At 43.1% G+C, this 18,544-nt stretch overlaps 2 protein-coding genes across 13 annotated transcripts in view; both read right to left on the reverse strand.

Moving 5' to 3' along the window:
* The window catches only part of LOC132402874 (general transcription factor II-I repeat domain-containing protein 2-like), a 305,556-nt gene extending 289,768 nt beyond the window's left edge, over positions 1 to 15,788 (reverse strand). The window contains exon 1 of the mRNA XM_059985921.1: positions 15,755 to 15,788. The gene's annotated coding sequence lies outside the window, so the exon portion shown is untranslated. The remainder of the gene's footprint in view (positions 1 to 15,754) is intronic.
* Positions 1 to 18,544, reverse strand: part of nrxn1a (neurexin 1a) — a 1,527,797-nt gene that overhangs the window by 628,296 nt on the left and 880,957 nt on the right. The window lies entirely within an intron of this gene.

An 18,544-nucleotide genomic window follows, 5' to 3' on the forward strand; every position in this document is an offset into this window, starting at 1 on the left:
ACCTCCAACAGTTGCAAACTAATCCCTCTAATATCAAGTCTAACAGGAGGTGGATCAAATGGCCTGCAGCTAACATGACTTAACTGTGGAAGTAGTTTGACAAAGATGTCAATCAAATTTTGGAGGCAACAGCGAAGAGAGAGGTCAATAGGAAGCTACAAGCCATGACAACAATCATTCTCAGCATCGCAGCTGAACGGTTCAGAGAAGAGGAGAAGAAAGGCTCCAGTACTCCTTATTCAAAGAAGTAAAGAGCGTTGAGGATCCACAACATCAGGTAGGAGATGAAAGCACTGAAGTGCCAGTACAAGGAGGCAGGAGAAGAGGAGCGCATCAGCTTGGCTCAGCTGATGTGCATACTACGAAAGAAGATCAGGGTTCCCCACCAGGCAGAGTGGCATCGGAGACAGCGTTGTGAAAGGGCCCGAAAACGTGCTGCCTTTATGCAAACCCTTTCAAGTTCACCAAGGAGTTTCTGGGGCAGAAGCACAGTGGGAAACTGGCCTGTTCACAGCAAGACATAGACCAACATTTGGAGAAGATATGCAGTGATCCTGAAAGAGAGCAGGATTTGGGAGAGTGCAACATCCTAATAGACCCACCTGAACCAGATGTCCAGTTCGACATGTCAGAGCTGCAGCTAAAGGAAGTCAGAGAGGTTGTCCACAAAGCAAGGGCAAGCTCGGCTCCAGGACCAAGCAGCACCTTGTACAAAGTGTACAAGATTTGCTCCAAACTCCTGCTGCATCTGTGGAAGATTCTGTGAGTCTTCTGGAGCATGGGGAAGATCCTAGAACAGTGGAGAGTGGCTAAAGGGGTATGGATCCCAAAGCAGGAAAATGTCACCCAGATAGATCAGTTCCGCATCATGTCCCTGCTGTGTGTCGAGGCAAAGATCTTCTTCAGTGCCATTTCTAATCAGCTACGCACATACCTAGCAAAGAACACCTATGTCAATACATCAGTCCAGAAGGGTGGCATTTCAGGGATGCCGGGCTGTCTGGAGCACACCGGTATGGTGACACAGCTCATCAGGGAGGCCAGAGAGAAAAAGGGTAACTTGTCAGTGTTGTGGCTCGACCTGGCAAATGCATATGTCTCCTTTCTGCACAAGCTGGTGCAGCTCACACTGACCAAGCATCACATCCCCAGCAGAATCAGAGACAGAATTATCACTGATTATTACAGCAACTTCAGGATGAGAGTACCTTCAGGAGCAATTACATCAAACTGGCACAAGGTGGAGATCGGCATCATGACATCGTGCACTATCTTAGTGACACTGTTCTCCCTAGCCATGAACATGCTCACTAAGTCTGCTGAAACAGAGTGCAGAGGGCCCAGAATGAATTCTGCTCAATGGCAACCACCCATCAGGGCATTCATGGATGACCTCACAGTCACCACAGAATCAGTCCCAGGCTGCCGGTGGATTCTGCAGGGGCTCGAAAAGCTGGTGGAGGGGCCCGGATGCGTTTCAAACCAGCCAAATCAAGATCTATGGTGCTGATGAAAGAGAAGGTGGAGAACAAGTTCCAGTTCAACATTGCAGGTACAGCCATCCCAACCATATCAGAAAAGCCGGTCAAGAGCTTAGGTAAGGTTTTTGACAGCTCTTTAAGGGACGCAGCATCCATTCAGGCGACCTGCACCAAGTTGGACGGCTGGCTGAAATCCGTGGACAAGTCCGGCCTACCTGGGAAGTTCAAAGCCTGGGTCTATCAGCATGGCATTCTTCCCTGAATCCTGTGGCCCCTCCTCGTCTATGCAGTTCCGATCTCGACAGTCGAAACCTTAGAGGGAAGGATCAGGAAGCATCTCATGAAATGGCTGGGGCTGCCAAGGAGCCTGAGCAGCATCGCACTCTAAGGACACAATAAACTGCAACTGCCCTTCAAATCCTTGGAGGAGGAATTCAAGGTAACAAGAGCCAGGGAAGTGGTACAGTACAGGGACTCAAGTGATCTGAAGGAGGCTAGAGCAGGGATCCAAGGTAGGACTGGCAGGAAGTGAAGGGCAGAGGAAGCTGTTCAGGAAGCAGAGGAAAGGCTGCATCACAGGAGGCTCGTGGGAGTGGTCACACGAGGCCGAGCTGGGCTAAGATCCTTTCCAACTCCCCAAATGGACACCTTCAGAGGGAAGGAAAGGTGCCGCCTAGTTCAGGAGGAGGTGAGAGCAGCAATGGAGGAGGCGAGAACCTGCAAGGCGGTGGGAATGAAGCAACAGGGATCTTGGACAAGATGGGAGAATGCGGTTGAGAGGAAAGTGAGCTGGGCTGAGCTTTGGAAGGCTGAGCCACACTGCATCCAATTTCTTATCCAGGCAGTGTACGATGGGCTTCCAAGCCCATCAAACCTGCATACATGGGGGAAGGCAGAGTCATCCAAGCGAGGAACCCTGAAGCACATCCTCAGCAGCTGCACAAGCGCACTTAGTGAGGGACGGTGCCGATGGAGGCATGATCAGGTCCTGAAGACCATCACTGAAGCCATCAGCGCAGGAGCTGAGTGGGCGAAGTGGTCCTGACCCTCCAAGCAGGCCATTGCCTTTGTCAGAGCTGGGGAGCAGCCAATACCCGCCAAAAGAACATCTGCAGGCATCTTGACTTCTGCAAGGGACTGGCAGCTGTTGGTGGAACTCAACCATATCGCAGTCATCACCCCGCGACCAGACATTGGCCTTGTGTCTGAGTCTACCAAGCAAGTGGTGCTGCTGGAGCTGACAATCCCATGGGATGATTGCTTAGAAGAGGCCTTTGAAAGGAAGCTCTCCAAGTACACAGGACTGGTCAGCAACTGCCAGCAGGCTGGATGGAGAGTGAAGTGTCTCCCAGTGGAGGTTGGAAATAGGGGATTCGCAGCCCGTTCCTTAGCCAGAGCCTTCAGCAATTTGGCCATTGAGAGAGAGAGGAAGAGGAGAGCCATCCGCAGTACCACCGATGCAGCAGAGAGGACCTCAAGATGGCTGTGGCTCAAAAGAGGGGAGCCATGGAGTCATAAGTAGCTAGTCATCTGGACACAGGCTGGGGTCTGATCAGCCCCGGCTGGGTCACCTGGAGGAGGGTGTATGATGTTGAAAGACCTAAAGCACCCAATGATTTCAGGAACATCACTGAAGCTGTGTCCAAAGGCATCAGTGGATGTATATACTCAGCACAATGAACATTACCATGGTCTCCATGATCTCTTCAGTCACCTCTTTCAGAAATCTGGGGTGTACCCCATCTGGTCCAGGTGACTAATCTATCTTCAGAGCTTTCAGTTTCCCAAAAACCTTCTCTCTAGTTACAGTAACTTTATATAGTTCATGTCCCCTGACACCTGGAACTTCCACCATACTGCTAGTATCTTCCACAGTGAAGACAGATGCAAAATACTTATTCAGTTCATCCACCATTTTGTTCCCCCCCCCCCACCATTACTACCTCTCTAGCATAATTTTCCAGTGTTCTGATATCCACTCTCGCGACTTTCACACGTTGTGTATCTGAAGAAACTTTTGGGATTTTCTTTAATATCATTGGCTGGCTTACTTTTGTATTCCATCTTTTCATTCTTAATGACTTTTTAGCTGCCTTCTGTTGGTTTTTAAAAGCTTCCCAATCCTCTAACCCCACTTGTTTTTTGTTCTATTTATATGCCCCCTCTTTGGCTTTTATGTTGACTTTGACTTCTTTTGTTAGCCACAGTTGTGTCATCTTTTCTTCAGAATACTTCTTCCTCTTAAGGACGTATACATCCTGTGCCTTCTGAATTGCTTCAAGAAATTCCAGCCATTGTTGCTCCGCCATCATCCCTGCCAGTGTTTTTTATTTCCCCCAATTAATTCTGGCCAACTCTTCTTTCATTCCTCTGTAATACTGATACATCTGACTTTAGCTTCCCTTTCTTAAACTTCAGGGTGATTTCAAATCAAGATCAAGGTCTCTACTCAATTTTGGTTCATTGCACAACACCCAGTCCAGAATAGCTGATCCTCCAGTGAGCTCTACCACAAACTGCTCTAAAAAGCCATTTTGTAGGCACTCTAGAAATTTTGCCTCCTGTAATCCAGCACCAACCTGACTTTCCCAATCCTCCTGCCTACTGAAGTCCCCCATGACTATTGTTCTGTTGCCCTTTTGGCCTGCATTTTCTACCTCCCATTGTAAATTACAGGCCATATCCTTACTACTGTTCGGATGTCTTTATACAAATGCCATCAGGATCTTATTACCCTTGCAGTTCCTTAGCTCTATCCATAATGATTCAACACCTTCCGACCCTCTGACACCTTTTTCTAATGATTTGCTTTCATTTTTTACTAACAGAGCAATGCCACCCCCTCTGCGTTCCTGCCCATCCTTTCGATACAATGTGCATCCTTGGACGTTAAGCTCACAGCTATAATCTTTCAGCCATTATTCAGTAATGCCTGCCAATCTGCAACTGTGCTGCAAGTTTATCTGCCTTATTCCGTATATTGCGTGCATTCAAATATAACACCTTCAATCCTGTATTCACCCTTCTTGATTTTGTCACATCATGCTCAACCTTTTGTTTCCCAACTTTGACTAAGGACTTACCAGCATCTGCCTCGACAATCTCTACACTCATTCTTACCCACAGAACCTACTGTCCGTTTCCCTAACTAACAAATTCCCTTTCACTATAGCATGCCTCTTCTTCCCCCTTCCCTATCGAGTCACAGAGGGAAACTCAGTGCCAGAGACTTGATCACTGTGAGTTCCTCTGTTAGGTCATCCCCCCACCCCCCAGCAGTATCCAAAGTGATATACCTGTTTTTGAGAGGGATGGCCACAGGGGTACTCTGCACTGGCTTTTAACTCCTTCCCTCTTCCTGACTGTCACTCACCTCCCTGTGTCCTGCACCTTGAGTGTAACTATCTCTCTATATGTCCTATCTATCACCCCTTCAGCCTCCAGAATGATCCACAGTTCATCTCCTTAATGTGGTTTGTTTGAAACTGCAGGTGGATGCACATCTCGCGGTTGAAGTCATCAGGGATACTGGACATCTCCCTGCCATCCCAGTCCCGCAACAGAAGCATTGCATTATATTTGCCTGACATCCCTACTGTCCTAGCTGAGTTGATATAAAGAGGAGAAGGGGAAAAAAATACTTGCGCTTTTCTCTCCTTTGCTTTCTCTGAGTGAAGTCTACCTTCACAGAAGCCTCAACGAGTTAAAGCCATAAGATCACTACTGTGACTATGTCCACTCTGACGATGGCTGCTGCCTTTGCCCCTGCCGTTCTTTAATTTGTTCTTACTAATCAATCCCAAATGCCATTTGGCCACTGTTTAAAGCTCCATTACACTGCCACGAACCATTCCTGCCTTTTAACCTCAGTAGCAGACCTGTTTGAAGTCCCCTCCTCTCCAAACTTCTAATGTTTACTCATGACTTTGCCCAAGAATCACAAACTTATAAAACTGTTCATTGGATGACATCAAAAAGGTCTTAAAATAGGAATATAGCTCAAATATTTAATAGAATATTCATGAATGTTTCATAACTGCTGGAAGAAAATTGAGAAATACATTTCTAGATCTGGAAAAATGCAGAGATTTTCTGTCTCAAATATATGAAGAAAGCCGCAATTCAAAATGTAGTTAATGTGGAGGAAATTAAATCATGAATGTCCCATATCAAATCCTTTGACTTTGCTGTGGTCTTGGCAACTCAGTGCAAGTGACATGTAAATGCTTAGGCTCTCCAACAGTTTACAGCCTCAGTACTCTTCAGCTGTAAGTTCACCTAAATCTCTCAACAGTGCTATCTTGTTGGATGTGTATGACAAATTTCGGTGTGAGAGAAGGAAAGGTAATCAGCTAAGATTACCTGACCTGATTTCTACCTTCAAATGTCCATTTGAAATTGAATTTGTGAAGATTGGGACAAGAGATTTCAGATCAGCACACATTATCGAATGATCTAAACAGCAGAAATTCTTATCACTTTCCTATTACAATCAATGGCATCTCAGTTGCTGCATCCTCTAGTGGGTACCACTAACTGGCAATTCAGTGCAAGTGACACATAAATTCTGAGGCACTCCAACAGTTTAGAGCCTCAATATTCTTTAGCTGAAAGTTCACCTAAATCTCTCAACTATGTGAAGGGTAGCTGCAGGAAAATGGAAGTGCTAGCATCTCAAAGTTCCTCCTGAGTCATGCACAGCTCCTGATTTGGCATAATCTCAAAAAAACTGAATCCCTTATCAAAAAGCATTGCAGGAGCCACTTTTTACACTGTAGATATACAAAGGAATAACACACCTCCAGCTGATTTGACAACTAGGGAGGTAAATGAATTTCAACCTTGGTGCCAAAAACTGAGTACTGTAATAATAATAATTTATGCTCATTATATAGAGCTTACACTTATTGTTTAAACAATGCATAAAGGATTTCCCAACAGGCTAATGAAAAAATGAAATTATAACCTAATATTAAAGCAGTACTTCAGGAGAAAACTAGGACACAAAAATAGGAAAATAAAATAATTTGGCCCACTTTCAGCAGCATTCAAATGTCACAGAGACTGTTTTTTCAAAGCAATCTTTAAGACCATTAATATAATGCAATTGTTTTCAACATTATGCTTCATGTAATTCTCTTCCCAAATGAAGATTTAAATGGCCTTTGTCTCCCTTGTTTTTGCCATGACTAAATAGAAAGCAATCTGTATTTTAATCAATTGTGGAAAAAACATCTCTGTTCTTTAGGTAGTGGTCCTTAAGGTGAGCCATATGGCCCCACCGGGTACCATGCCAGATTTCACAGGGGCCACAAGTAAAAAATAAGAAACTGGGAGCCACAGGAGTTTCTGAATGGGCCTTGATAAGTTTACTGTTTTAATGAAATATTACTAAAATGCAGTATATAAATAAATAGAAATGACTATGGTATGCAGTTTGAAGTAGGGTCACATCTTTCTTCAAATGACTATGTCCTGTAAAAGGGTTTTGGCCCAAAGCTTTGACTGTTCATTCATTCCCATAGATGCTGCCTGACTTGTTGTGTTCCTCCGGCATATTGTGTGTTGCTTTTGAATTTCCAGCATCTGCAGACATTCTTGTGTATATATAATTTTAATTAGAATTCTAAATGAAATAAATGGGTAAATATGCTAGATTCTGCAAGTGAGGCAGCAAAACAGCTTAGCGTACATATGTGCGTGTGTGTGTGGGGGGGGGGGGAGTTGTGGCATGTCAATCATTATCTCTGTTCCTGCTTGACCACTCACAAATCACCATTCATACCCTGAACTGAAGGGTGACCAACTGAACTCCACTTCACATCCACTCCCAAATCAGTGAGTACACAGTGTGTCTGCAGATGTGACCTATCAGGATACCCTGCAACTTACCGCACCAGCTAGTGATTATGATTTGTAGGTCAGAAGGTAAGTTCATTATTTATTTCTTATTTAACTCTTGAGAGAACAGGGGGCATGTCAACAGAGCTAGTGTTCTGTTCTGGGTGTCAGATGTGGGATTTCCGGGAGACTACCAACCTCCCTGATAGCCACATCTACACCAGGTGCATTAAGATGCAGCTCCTTAGAGACCACAATAGGGAACTGGAGCTGCAGTTCGATGACCTTTGGATTGTTAGGGAAAGTGAAAAGGTGATGGACAGGAACTACAGGGAGGTAGTCACCCAAGGCTGCAGGAGACAGATAAATCGGTGACTGTCAGGAGAGGGAAAGGAGAACGTCAGATCATGGAAAGCCCTCCTGTGGCTGTGCCCCTAACAATAAGTACTCCATTTTGAGCACTGTTGGGCGAAGGTGGGGGGAGGTTTGACCTACCTGGGGGAAGCAACAGTGGCCGTGCCTCTGGCACTGAGTCTCGCTCTTTGGCTCAGAAGGTAGGGAATGGAAGAGGATGGCAGCAGTAATAGGGGACTCTATAGTTCGGGGGACAAATCGGTGATCCTGTGGATGTGGAAAAGAAACATTGATGGGTTTGCTTCCCAGGTGCCAGGGTCCACAATGTTTCTGAATGCATCCACAATATCCTGAAGGGACAGTGAGCAGCCATTAGTCGTGGTATATATTGGTATTGGTACCAATGACATAGGCAGAAAAAGGTAGGAGGTCCTGATAAAAGAATACATGGAGTTAGGAAAGAAGCTGAGTAGCAGAACCTCAAAGGTAATAATCTCAGGATTGCTTCCTGTGCCACATGACAGTGAGGAAAGCAATAGAATGAGGTGGCAGATAAATGAGTGGTTGAAGAATTGGAGCAGGGGGTAGGGATTCAGATCTCTGGATAACTGGTACCTCATTTGGGTCAGCTGTGTCCCTGATTCGGGTTGTACTTGAATCCGAGGGGTCCAATATTCTTGCAGACAGGTTTAATAGAGCTTTTGGGAGTAGTTTAAACAAATTGGCAGGGGGATGGAAAGAAGTATGATAGAGCTGAGGATGAACCAGCAAGTTTACAAAGAGATGATGTAATATATTATATGAATGTATGGAAGGAAAGCCAATGATCGGATACAACTGCAGAAAGAGTTAAGTTGTACAACAGAGGCAAAATTCAAAAGGGCGAAGAATGCAGGACTGAAGCTGCTGTATTTAAATGCACATTGTATTCAGAATAAGGTGAACAAACTTGTGGCACAGTTAAGATTAGTCAGAATGGCGTTGTGGGCGTCACAGAGTCATGGCTGAAAAAAGGCCAATGTTGGGAACTTAACATCAAAGGATACACTTTGTATTGAAAGGACAGTCAGGAAGACAGAGGCAGTCATGTGGCCCTGTTAGTAAGAGATGGAATTACCTCTTTAGAAAGAGGCGAGGTAGGGTCAGAGAATGCCATATTTTTGCAGGTGGAGTAAAGTAACTGCAAGGATGAAAAAAAAAATTATGGGGATCATGAAAAGGCCTCCAAATAGTAGCAAGATGTGAGGTTGAGATTGCAAAGGGAGCTGGAAAAGGCATGTAATAAGGGTAATGTCACAATTTTAATGGGAGATTTTGGTATGCAAGGGGATTGGGAAAATCAGGTTGGCATCACTTCTCAAGAAAGGGAATTTGTTGAATGCCTACAAGATGGCTTTTTAGAGCAACTTGTGCTTGAGCCTAGTCAGGGAGAGACTATCTTATAGTGGATGTTGTGTAATAACCCAAATCCTATTAGGGAGCTTAATATAAAGGAACAATTAGGAGACAACAATTATAATATGATTGGAATCATACTGCAATTTACAGGTTCAGTCTGTAGAAAAGAAGGCAAATGCAATGTTGCCATTTATTTCAAGGGGAATAGAATATAGAAGCAAGCAGACAATGCTGAGACTTTATAAGACACTAATCAGGCCACAGCTATCCAGGTGTTATCAACAGCTTTGGGCCCTGTATCTCAGAAAGGACGTGTTGTCATTGGAATGAGTCCAGAGGAGGTTCACGAGGATGCTTCTGGGAATGAAGGAGTTAACGTATGAGGAGTGTTTGACAGCTTTGGAACTGTACTCACTGGAATTTAGAAGAATGCATGGGTATCTCATTGAAACCTTCTAAATTTTGAAAGGACTAGATAAGCTGGATGTGGAGAGGACGTTTCTGATGGTGAGGGTATCCAGAACTGGAGGGCACATCTAAAAATTGATGTAAGGAGGGTTCTTTTTCAGCCAGAGAGGGTGAATCTTTGGAATACTCTGCCACAGACTGTAGTGGGGGCCAAGTCTGTGGGTACATTTAAAGCAGAAATTGATAGTTTCCAGATTGGTCAAGGCATCGAAGGGTATGGCAAGAAGGCAGTTGTATGGGGTTAAGAGGGATCTGGGATCAGCCATGATGGCCTAATTCTACTTCTATGTCTTAAGACTTTGAGGGATGGAGAAACAGAACCTTAATCTTCCATCAGGACATCCTTTCTTTCCTTATAATTACACATGCTTAAAACTGAATTACACCAGCTGTTGGTGTGCCAAAACATGGTTGGCATTTAGTGTTCATGACTAGTTTTATTACTTATAAAATTGGTTAAAATCTATGTTTAAATGGTAGGAAAGGTGGCTTAAATCCAGAATTAAGTAGACAGATCTGATTCCAGATAAATCTCACTCAGTTTAGCACAGCTCCCAACACTTTGCTGCGCATCAGCCCTAAAGAACACACTCCTCTGGGATTAAAACAGCGGCAACACAACATTTGTCAGGCAATGGTAATCTGCAGCAAGCATAAGGTCTAATTAGTGTGGTTACAACTGACAGTCAATGGCTTGGGGGTCCTCTGGTGAGTATTTCATCATCTTACACTCCAAAGCCTTTCCTCCATACAGTCAGTGCATATTGGGCATGCAATTGAATTTTCTCCAATTGTCTGGAGGAGTGAAGCTTTAACCCTCGAGAAACTGAATGTCATCAAGGATGAAGCAACACATGAACTACTTTAAACATTAATTTGCCCCCACACCAACATGTAGTGAGCCACTCTCCAAAATGTACCATGCGTTATTCTGAAATCATCTCCTAAACCTGCAGCTCTACTATCAAGAAACACAATGGCTTCAAACACATGGAAAGACCACTGTTTTCTTACAAGTTATACACCATCCTAACATAGAAATATATCACCACTGTCCTTGGATCTAATTCCAGAAAGTCCAAGTCCAATAGCACTGTAGAGGTACATTCATACGATGGTCTGCAGTAATCCCAGACAATTAGGAATATGTAGTAATTTCTGATGAGGTTCAGCCAGTAACATCTAGATCTGAAAAATGACTAAAAACACACACACATACAAAGACTGCTGTAGAGGTGACAGAAAAAGACAGAATAAGACAGCTCTCACATTCATTTATAAGGACTTGTAGGTTCTGGTCAATAAGATGCATACTGGAAGCAAAGAGAGCTGATACCTGTCAGGCCCACCATATGAAAATACAGCAGGAGGCAAGTACAATAGCCTTTGTTGAAACTAAGAATGCCAGGACTGTGGAGCATTGCAGGAGGGAATGTCACGTCCTGAAAACAATATGTTAGGTTATCTACACACAGCAGGATACATGTTAACAGCACTAATCCTCACAAGAAAATATATTTTATGCAAATAATTGTGTGCTTCAGGAAACATGGAAATGATGTGGCAGGCAATAAATGTAACTTGAACAATGATTATTCCATGTTCTAAAATTGGTGCAGGTGCATCCATGACATTTAGGCTCCTGGCCTGATTATTGATGTACAGTATTGATTGGAGGTTGGAAAAGCGCTCTGTAGTTTGTTATATATGTTTAAGATGAACATTACTTTCTCAGGAATTCCTTTGCAGACTATGGCAGTGATGCTACTCTACTCTGCTTACCTGGGTATATGAATTATGAGGCAGAATTCTTTGAATTTGTTCTGCAATTTAATGGTAAGTATAGTTGACCTCACCGTGCCTACAACACTACATTCTTGTTTACCTGCAGTAAACTTTTACCTACTGCCTTTACAAGAATCTACCTATCTCTTAACTTAATCTCTTAATATCTTAAATCCAGACAAAAACTCTGCTTTCACTCCAAGGAAGAGAACTCTAAAAATATCTGAGAGAAAATATTTGATCTCACCTCTAAGCTAAATGGGGTAACATCTTATTTTTGAACTGAATGCTCATTGTAGATTCTCATCCAAAAGAAAACACTCTCTCCATACCTACTGCTCAGGATTTTATACTGTTCCCATAGAGTCATATCTCACTCTTCAGAACTCCAATGAATACAGCATATACTACTTTACATTTCTGTCATCAGCAGATTTAGTAAGTATATTTTGTTATCTTTACACCAATCATTTTAAAATATTGAGGCCTCAAGTAATATGTAGATCTATTTCTTTTAGAGCAAAGACTCCCACCCCCACCTCCTTAGCACTACACATTGATCTGTTGTCTATGCATGCACATTGCTCGCTCTCTCTCTCTCTCTCTCTCTCTCTCTCTCTCACTGCAATGTGAATACACCAATTAAAGCCATCTCCCACATGCTTGCTTACGGGATGAAACAGTGAGAGTTAAACAGTACAGAGAAGGCCGGCATGGATGCGAACAAATGATGAGTACAATCCTTAGCAACAGTGAAAGACGCGCTGAATTTAAAGTGAAAATAAAGAGGCGATGGCTTCAGTCGGGAAAGCTGGCAAATTTGATAGCGCTAATGAATGCTGGGAGTCATATATCAAGAGGGTGGAACTATTATAACGCAAACAACATGGAGGAGCAAAAGAAAGCTCCTACAGTTCTTAGCTTAATGGGTCCAAGAACATTCAGTCTCTTACACAACTTAGCAACCACTTCAAAGCCTGCAAGCAAGACACTTGACGAAATTGTTACAACTTTACAAAATCACTTGAGCCCTAAACTGCTGGTAATTGCTGAAAAATTTAGATTTTATGAAAGGAATTAGTCAAAAGATGAAAGCCTTCCTGAATACAATGCAGAACTGTCCAAATTTTCCCAGTACTATGACTTCAGAGGTGGACTTTCTGATGTATGAATGGACAGGCTTCTATGTGGCATGCATACTCAATGCATTGTGTAACGAGGCTACTGGCAGAAAGAGAACTAACCTTAGAATGGGGCATTGAACATTGCAATACTGTTAGAGTCTGCAGCAAAGGATACAGCAGACTAAACAAAAAGTTAGAAGGTGAAATGCATAAAATGTCCCTGAATGGTGAAAAAGCCAAAAATGTTACCAATGTGGAATATCCATCAATGATACAAATGACTGTTGGTTCAAAGAAAAAATCTGCAGTGTCACCGACAATTTGAGATAGAGAAAGTGTGCAAGGCAAAAAGAGTCTTCCAAAGGCAAATTGAAAGTAATATGATGTATGGAGGCTAAGCACAGCAGTTAGAACTTTATGTTGAAAAGCAGAGAGCCAGTACTTTTCGGACATGAATATTTGAGAAAAATCAGTCAAAGCTCTCAATATGGCATCAACAGGCAATGGCAGCCCAAATGGTAGTACTAATCAGAGATTGGCACAGCTGTTTAATACTAATGAGAAGGCATTTGAGAAGGGGTTGGTAAACTCTAAGGCATGACTACCAGAACTGAATTGAATCAAGCAGCAACACTAAGATTCCACAAAGCGCATCCAGTTCCTTACACAGTATGTCCTAAAGTGGATGCTGAACTGCAGAGCTTGGAGGAATCTGGAATTCTCTCCAAGGTTGAGTGAAGCAATTGGACATGCTCATTGTCCCAGTGATCAAGAAACGGAAGGCTGGAGCTGTTTGCATATTTGATAAGCATCAAGGTAAGCATCAACCCTGTGTAGTGTACTGTGCACTATCACTTGCCATGAATAGAAGACACTTTTCCATCTTTAGCAGGTGGAGAAAGGTTTTCAAAGACTGGCTTGTCACAAGCCTATCTGCAAGTGGCAATTGAGGAGTCAAGCAGGAAGTTTCTCAGAATCAACACTCACAAGGGACTGTTCCAGTATAATCATCTCATTTTAGCATTGCATCAGCTCCAGCAATTTGGCAAAGAGCAATGGAACAATGCTCTAAAATATCCCAGGAACACAATGTTACCTTGATGACATCATTGTGACTGGCAAAAATGATGAAGAGCCCCTCCAGAACCTTGCTAATGTGCTTACCAGGCTGAGTGAATGTGGTCTGTGAGCAAAGAGAGAGAAATGTGAGTTTTTCAAGAATGAAATCTGATATTGTGGACATGTCATTGACAAGCATGGCTTACTGAAGTCACAAGAGATGATTGCAGCAGTGTTACCATCATCCAGACTGGAAAATATATCACAACTCAGGTCATACTTGGGCCTTGTAAACTACTACCACTGGTTTGTCCCAAGCATTGCTAGAGTGCTGCACCTATTGAATGCACTGTTGCTGAAAGGAACAAAGTAGAAATGATCAGAAGGATGTGAAACAGCATTCAAGGAAACAAAGATTTTAATAACATTAGATGAACTGCTCACCCATTATGACCAACCTCTGCCCATCAGACTGGAGTGTGATGTGTCTTCTTACTGCATTGGTGCCATTTGGTCACAAACTATGAACAATGAATCTGAATGCCCAATTGCAGTTGTGTCAAGATCACTGACAAGCGCAGAACACAACTATACATAGATCAATGGAGAGGCTCTGAGTCTAGTATGGGGAATAAAATAGTTTTACCACTACCTCTGCTGACAAATATTTATGCTAGTGACAGATCACTGGGACCCTGTACCCATTTCCAATCCCAGAAAAGGAATTCCAGTGAAGACTGCTACCTGGTTACAACATTGGGCACTATACCTAGGAGTCCACACTTATAACGTAGAGTTCAATGGTATCAAACAACACAACAACGCTGATGGATTGTCACATCTTCCACTATTGTCAACAAATACATTCAATCATTTCTATAGTTCTACCGTGGAGAGCATACCATGGACAGGCTGCATCACTGTCTGGTATGGAGGGGCTATCGCACAGGTCTGAAAGAAGCTGCAGAAGGTTGTTAATCTAGTCCAGGGGTCAGCAACCTTTACCACTGAAAGAGCCACTTGGACCAGTTTCCCACAGAAAAGAAAACACTGGGAGCCGCAAAACCCGTTTGACATTTAAAATGAAATAACACTGCATATAACGTTTTGTTTTGCCTTTATGCTATGTATAAACAAACTATAATGTGTTGCATTTATGAAATTGATGAACTCCTGCAGAGAAAATGAAATTACATTTCTGCATGCAACAAAAACATTTTGAACTCCGAAAAAAAGACGTTGGGTTGAAGGTTACTTTTAAGTAAAATACTCAACGTCTATTTGAGTCCTTCTTGTATTTATGAAAAACGCCAAACTTAAATTTGCCGCCAGCAGCAAACCAAAAATAACGTCAGCCAGCTGTCAACCTGAAAAATAAAAGGACTATTTCACTGAACAATGAAAACATATGAATATATGTAAAATAATAGGCAATTAAAATATTTATCATACTTGGTCAGGTTGACTCACACCTGACAATGCAGTCGTATTCAGTAGGGATGGATCGATGCTTAGGGGAGTGACCGGGAAGGATAATGTGTTTTTTTCCTCTCTGAACTCACAGAAGCGTTTCCCAAACGATGTTTGCATTGTGATGATTGCAGAATGTAAATACTCCGAATTTATCATGTCGTGACCTTGTTTGAACTCTCTCAAATTGGGGAAGTGAGACAATGTGCCTTTCTGTAAATCTCTGGCAAGCACTGTCAACTTGCGCTCAAATGCCAAAACATCCTCCAACATGTGCAGGGCTGTACGTCCTTACCCCTGAAGAGCTGTGTTCAGCGTATTCAGGTGCGCTGTTATGTCTACCATGAAGTGTAGCTTTTCCAGCCACTCTGGCTGTTCCAGCTCAGGAAAGTTGAGCCCTTTGCTGCCCAGGAAAGTTTTCACTTCTTCCAGACACGCGACAAACCGTTTCAGCACCTCCCCTCTGGACAGCCAGCGATAAAAACACGTTGTAGCGGTGTGCTACACGCAGTCAGTAAACTGCAGTCAAAGATAGCTTTATTCGAACTAAACAGCCTTGCTTTTAAGCCTCCCTCAACCCGCCTCCCATGGGCGCGGATGCTGCAAAAGACACGTACTCACAAACCCCCGTAGGCTATCTCCCTTAGCCTGAACGCTGGCTAATTGTGAGCCGGTTCGGATGTGTCAGGAAATGGGTCGCCACAACGTCTTATTTAGATTGTACAAGATCACCATAATCTTCAAATTTAGAATTACATTTCAAAAACTAACAACTAACATAAAATACATTTTAATTAAATACTGACCATGTAGCGGTGTGCTAAACGCAGCGCTAAAATTACGACACGGAGTCGGTAACTGCAGTCGAAGGATAAAACTTTATTCGAAATCTTCAGCCTCACTTTTAAGCCTCCCTCAACCTGCCCCCCATGGCGCAGAGGCTCCAAAGCTCTGTGCTCGCAAACCCCCGTAGGCTATCTAATTGTGAGTCGGTTCGGATGTGCCAGGAAAAGGGTCGCCAATTATTTCCCAAAGCAACAGGGAGCCGCAGCACAGACGTAAAAAAGCCACATGTGGCTCCGGAGCCGCGGGTTGCCGACCCCCGATCTAGTCAATTCCATCTTGGGCTATAGCCTGCAAAGTACCCAGGATATCTTTAGGGAGAGGTGTCTCAGAAAGGCAGTGTCCATTATGAAAGATCTCCAGCACCCAGGCAGTGCCCTTTTCTCACTGTTACCATCAGGTAGGAGATACAGAAGCCTGAAGACACACACTCAGCGATTCAGGAACAGCTTATTCCCCTCTGCCATCCCATTCCTGAATGGAGTTTGAAGCTTTGGACACTACCTCACTTTTTCTTAATATACAGTATTTCTGTTCTTTGCACATTTTTAATAATCTATTCAATATATGTATTTGATTTACTTATTTATTATTATGTTTTATTAATTATTATTATTTTTCTCTCTTTGCCGGATTATGTATTGCATTAAACTGCTGCTGCTAAGTTAACAAATTTCACGTCACATGCCGGTGATAATAAATATGATTCTGATTCTGAAGAAGGAAAATCTTCATACTGTGACCCAATAGAAGTGTTCCACACTGGATTGGTGGACCAGTTGCCAGTAACAAATTCCAAAATACAAAGGGAAACAAGGAATGACCCGACATTGTCAAAAGTTTATGAAATCACCATGGAAGGATGGCCAGCTCACGGTAACCCTATGGTAACCCACGGTAACCCTATGTTTCCAGAGTTCTCAGCGAGATGAGACCAACTCTCAGAAAATGTCAAAAAATGTTGATGTGGGAACTTGTGTTGTGGTTCTCTCTAAACGGCACACCAGAGTGTTAGAAAATTTACATGAATAACAACTGGGTACAGTCAAGAAGAAGCTAGAGCTATGTGTGGTGGCTGGGATGAGATAAACAGGTTGAAAACTTGATCAAAAGCTCTTCATGATGCCAAGAAGTTCAAAATACAACCCCACAGGGACCATGACACCTGTGGGAGTGTCCGTCATCATCACTGCAAAGAGTAAATATTGATTTTGCAAGACCATGCATGGACTCCATGTTTCTGATTGCAGTGGATGTTCATTTGAAGTGGCAGGAGGTTATACTAATGAAGTCAACCACCTCAGCAAAGACTGTCTACCCTCTGAGGACTATTTTCCATAGAAATAGCTTACCAGAACAAATTGTGAGTGACAACATACCACAATACATGTCAGAAGAATTCTGATTGTTCATGAAGAAAAAATGTTAGATATTTCAAATCAGCCCATCACCCAGCAATGAATGGGTTAGCTGAAAGGTTTATCCAAACCTTCAAGAAGTCCATTAAAGTGCCGGACAAGGAGGACATTTCTCTACAGCACAAGGAGGACAACTTCATTTTTGTATGTTGGAACTCTGTTCAAGTGATGAGAAATCAAACACCTACAATGCTGTTCATGAACAGGAATCCGAAATCTCACACAGACCTCCTGAAATCAGACCTCCGAGGGAAGTGCTGAATAAACAGTCATGTGGACCAGATGCTGGATGCTTAACTGAAGAACATACCTGAGTCGAATCCTCCAGTCACTGGACTTACCTCTCAGTGATGATATCACTGACAGCAATGAAACACTGGAAACTGAGAACGTTGTTTTAGATGAGACACCTTCCAAACCTGATGCCACTCCACAGGTCCAGAGGCGCTATACTGAAAGTAACAGAGCACCACCCAAAAGAATGAACCTTTAGAACTGTGAAGTTAGTTATGGACTGTTACCGTGAAAGCATGTTTATTTGAACATATACAGTTTTATGTTGCATTAAACTCAAGAGGGAGGAAGCGTAATGTATAGATCTGTTCCTTTTAGGGCAATGATCCACTCCCCCTGCACCAGGTATTGGTCTGCTGTCTATGCCTGCTCATTGTTCTCGCTCGCTCTCTCCTCTGCAATGTGAATACACCAGTTAAAGCCATCTCACGCGTGCCTGCTTTTATTTAATTGATATGTCATTGTGCACAGACACAACACCTAGTCTGTACACGCCACCTGGAACATCTTGCCAATCAGACAAATGATCCACTTATGCCTATACTTCCTTTCTTCCTTACTTCCTTATGCCTATACTTTTTGGAGACTCAGTCTGTTCTCCACCCCAGACTCCAAATGCCTGAGTAAGAACACTCCACTGTACCCACTTCCTTAGTTCTGGATCATTGCAGAGATCTGTTGTGAGTATTTGCAAAGTTCACAAGAAAGGAAGTTGAGAATTAATGTGTCTTTAGCTTACAAGGAAGAGTGCTATCCAGCCATAGATAATTTGCACATAGTGTCTTCCTGCAGAACTTAAGATATGCTAGCCTTAGAAAACATAAGCTTGAAGATACATTGTGTAAAGTGAGAGTCAGATATACCATGGTTTCTCTGAATACCCTCGAGGAGCAGCTGCTCTGCTGTTGGCCTGACCCTTTCTTCATGGCCCAAGATCCTGACCAAGCCTGTGTGGCCAGTTAAAACCACATGATGCATCCAATCATGTCACTACCAAGGCACCCCTGGA

This window comes from Hypanus sabinus, chromosome 12 (genome assembly GCF_030144855.1).
Source record: "Hypanus sabinus isolate sHypSab1 chromosome 12, sHypSab1.hap1, whole genome shotgun sequence".
Classification (NCBI taxonomy): Eukaryota; Metazoa; Chordata; class Chondrichthyes; order Myliobatiformes; family Dasyatidae; genus Hypanus; species Hypanus sabinus.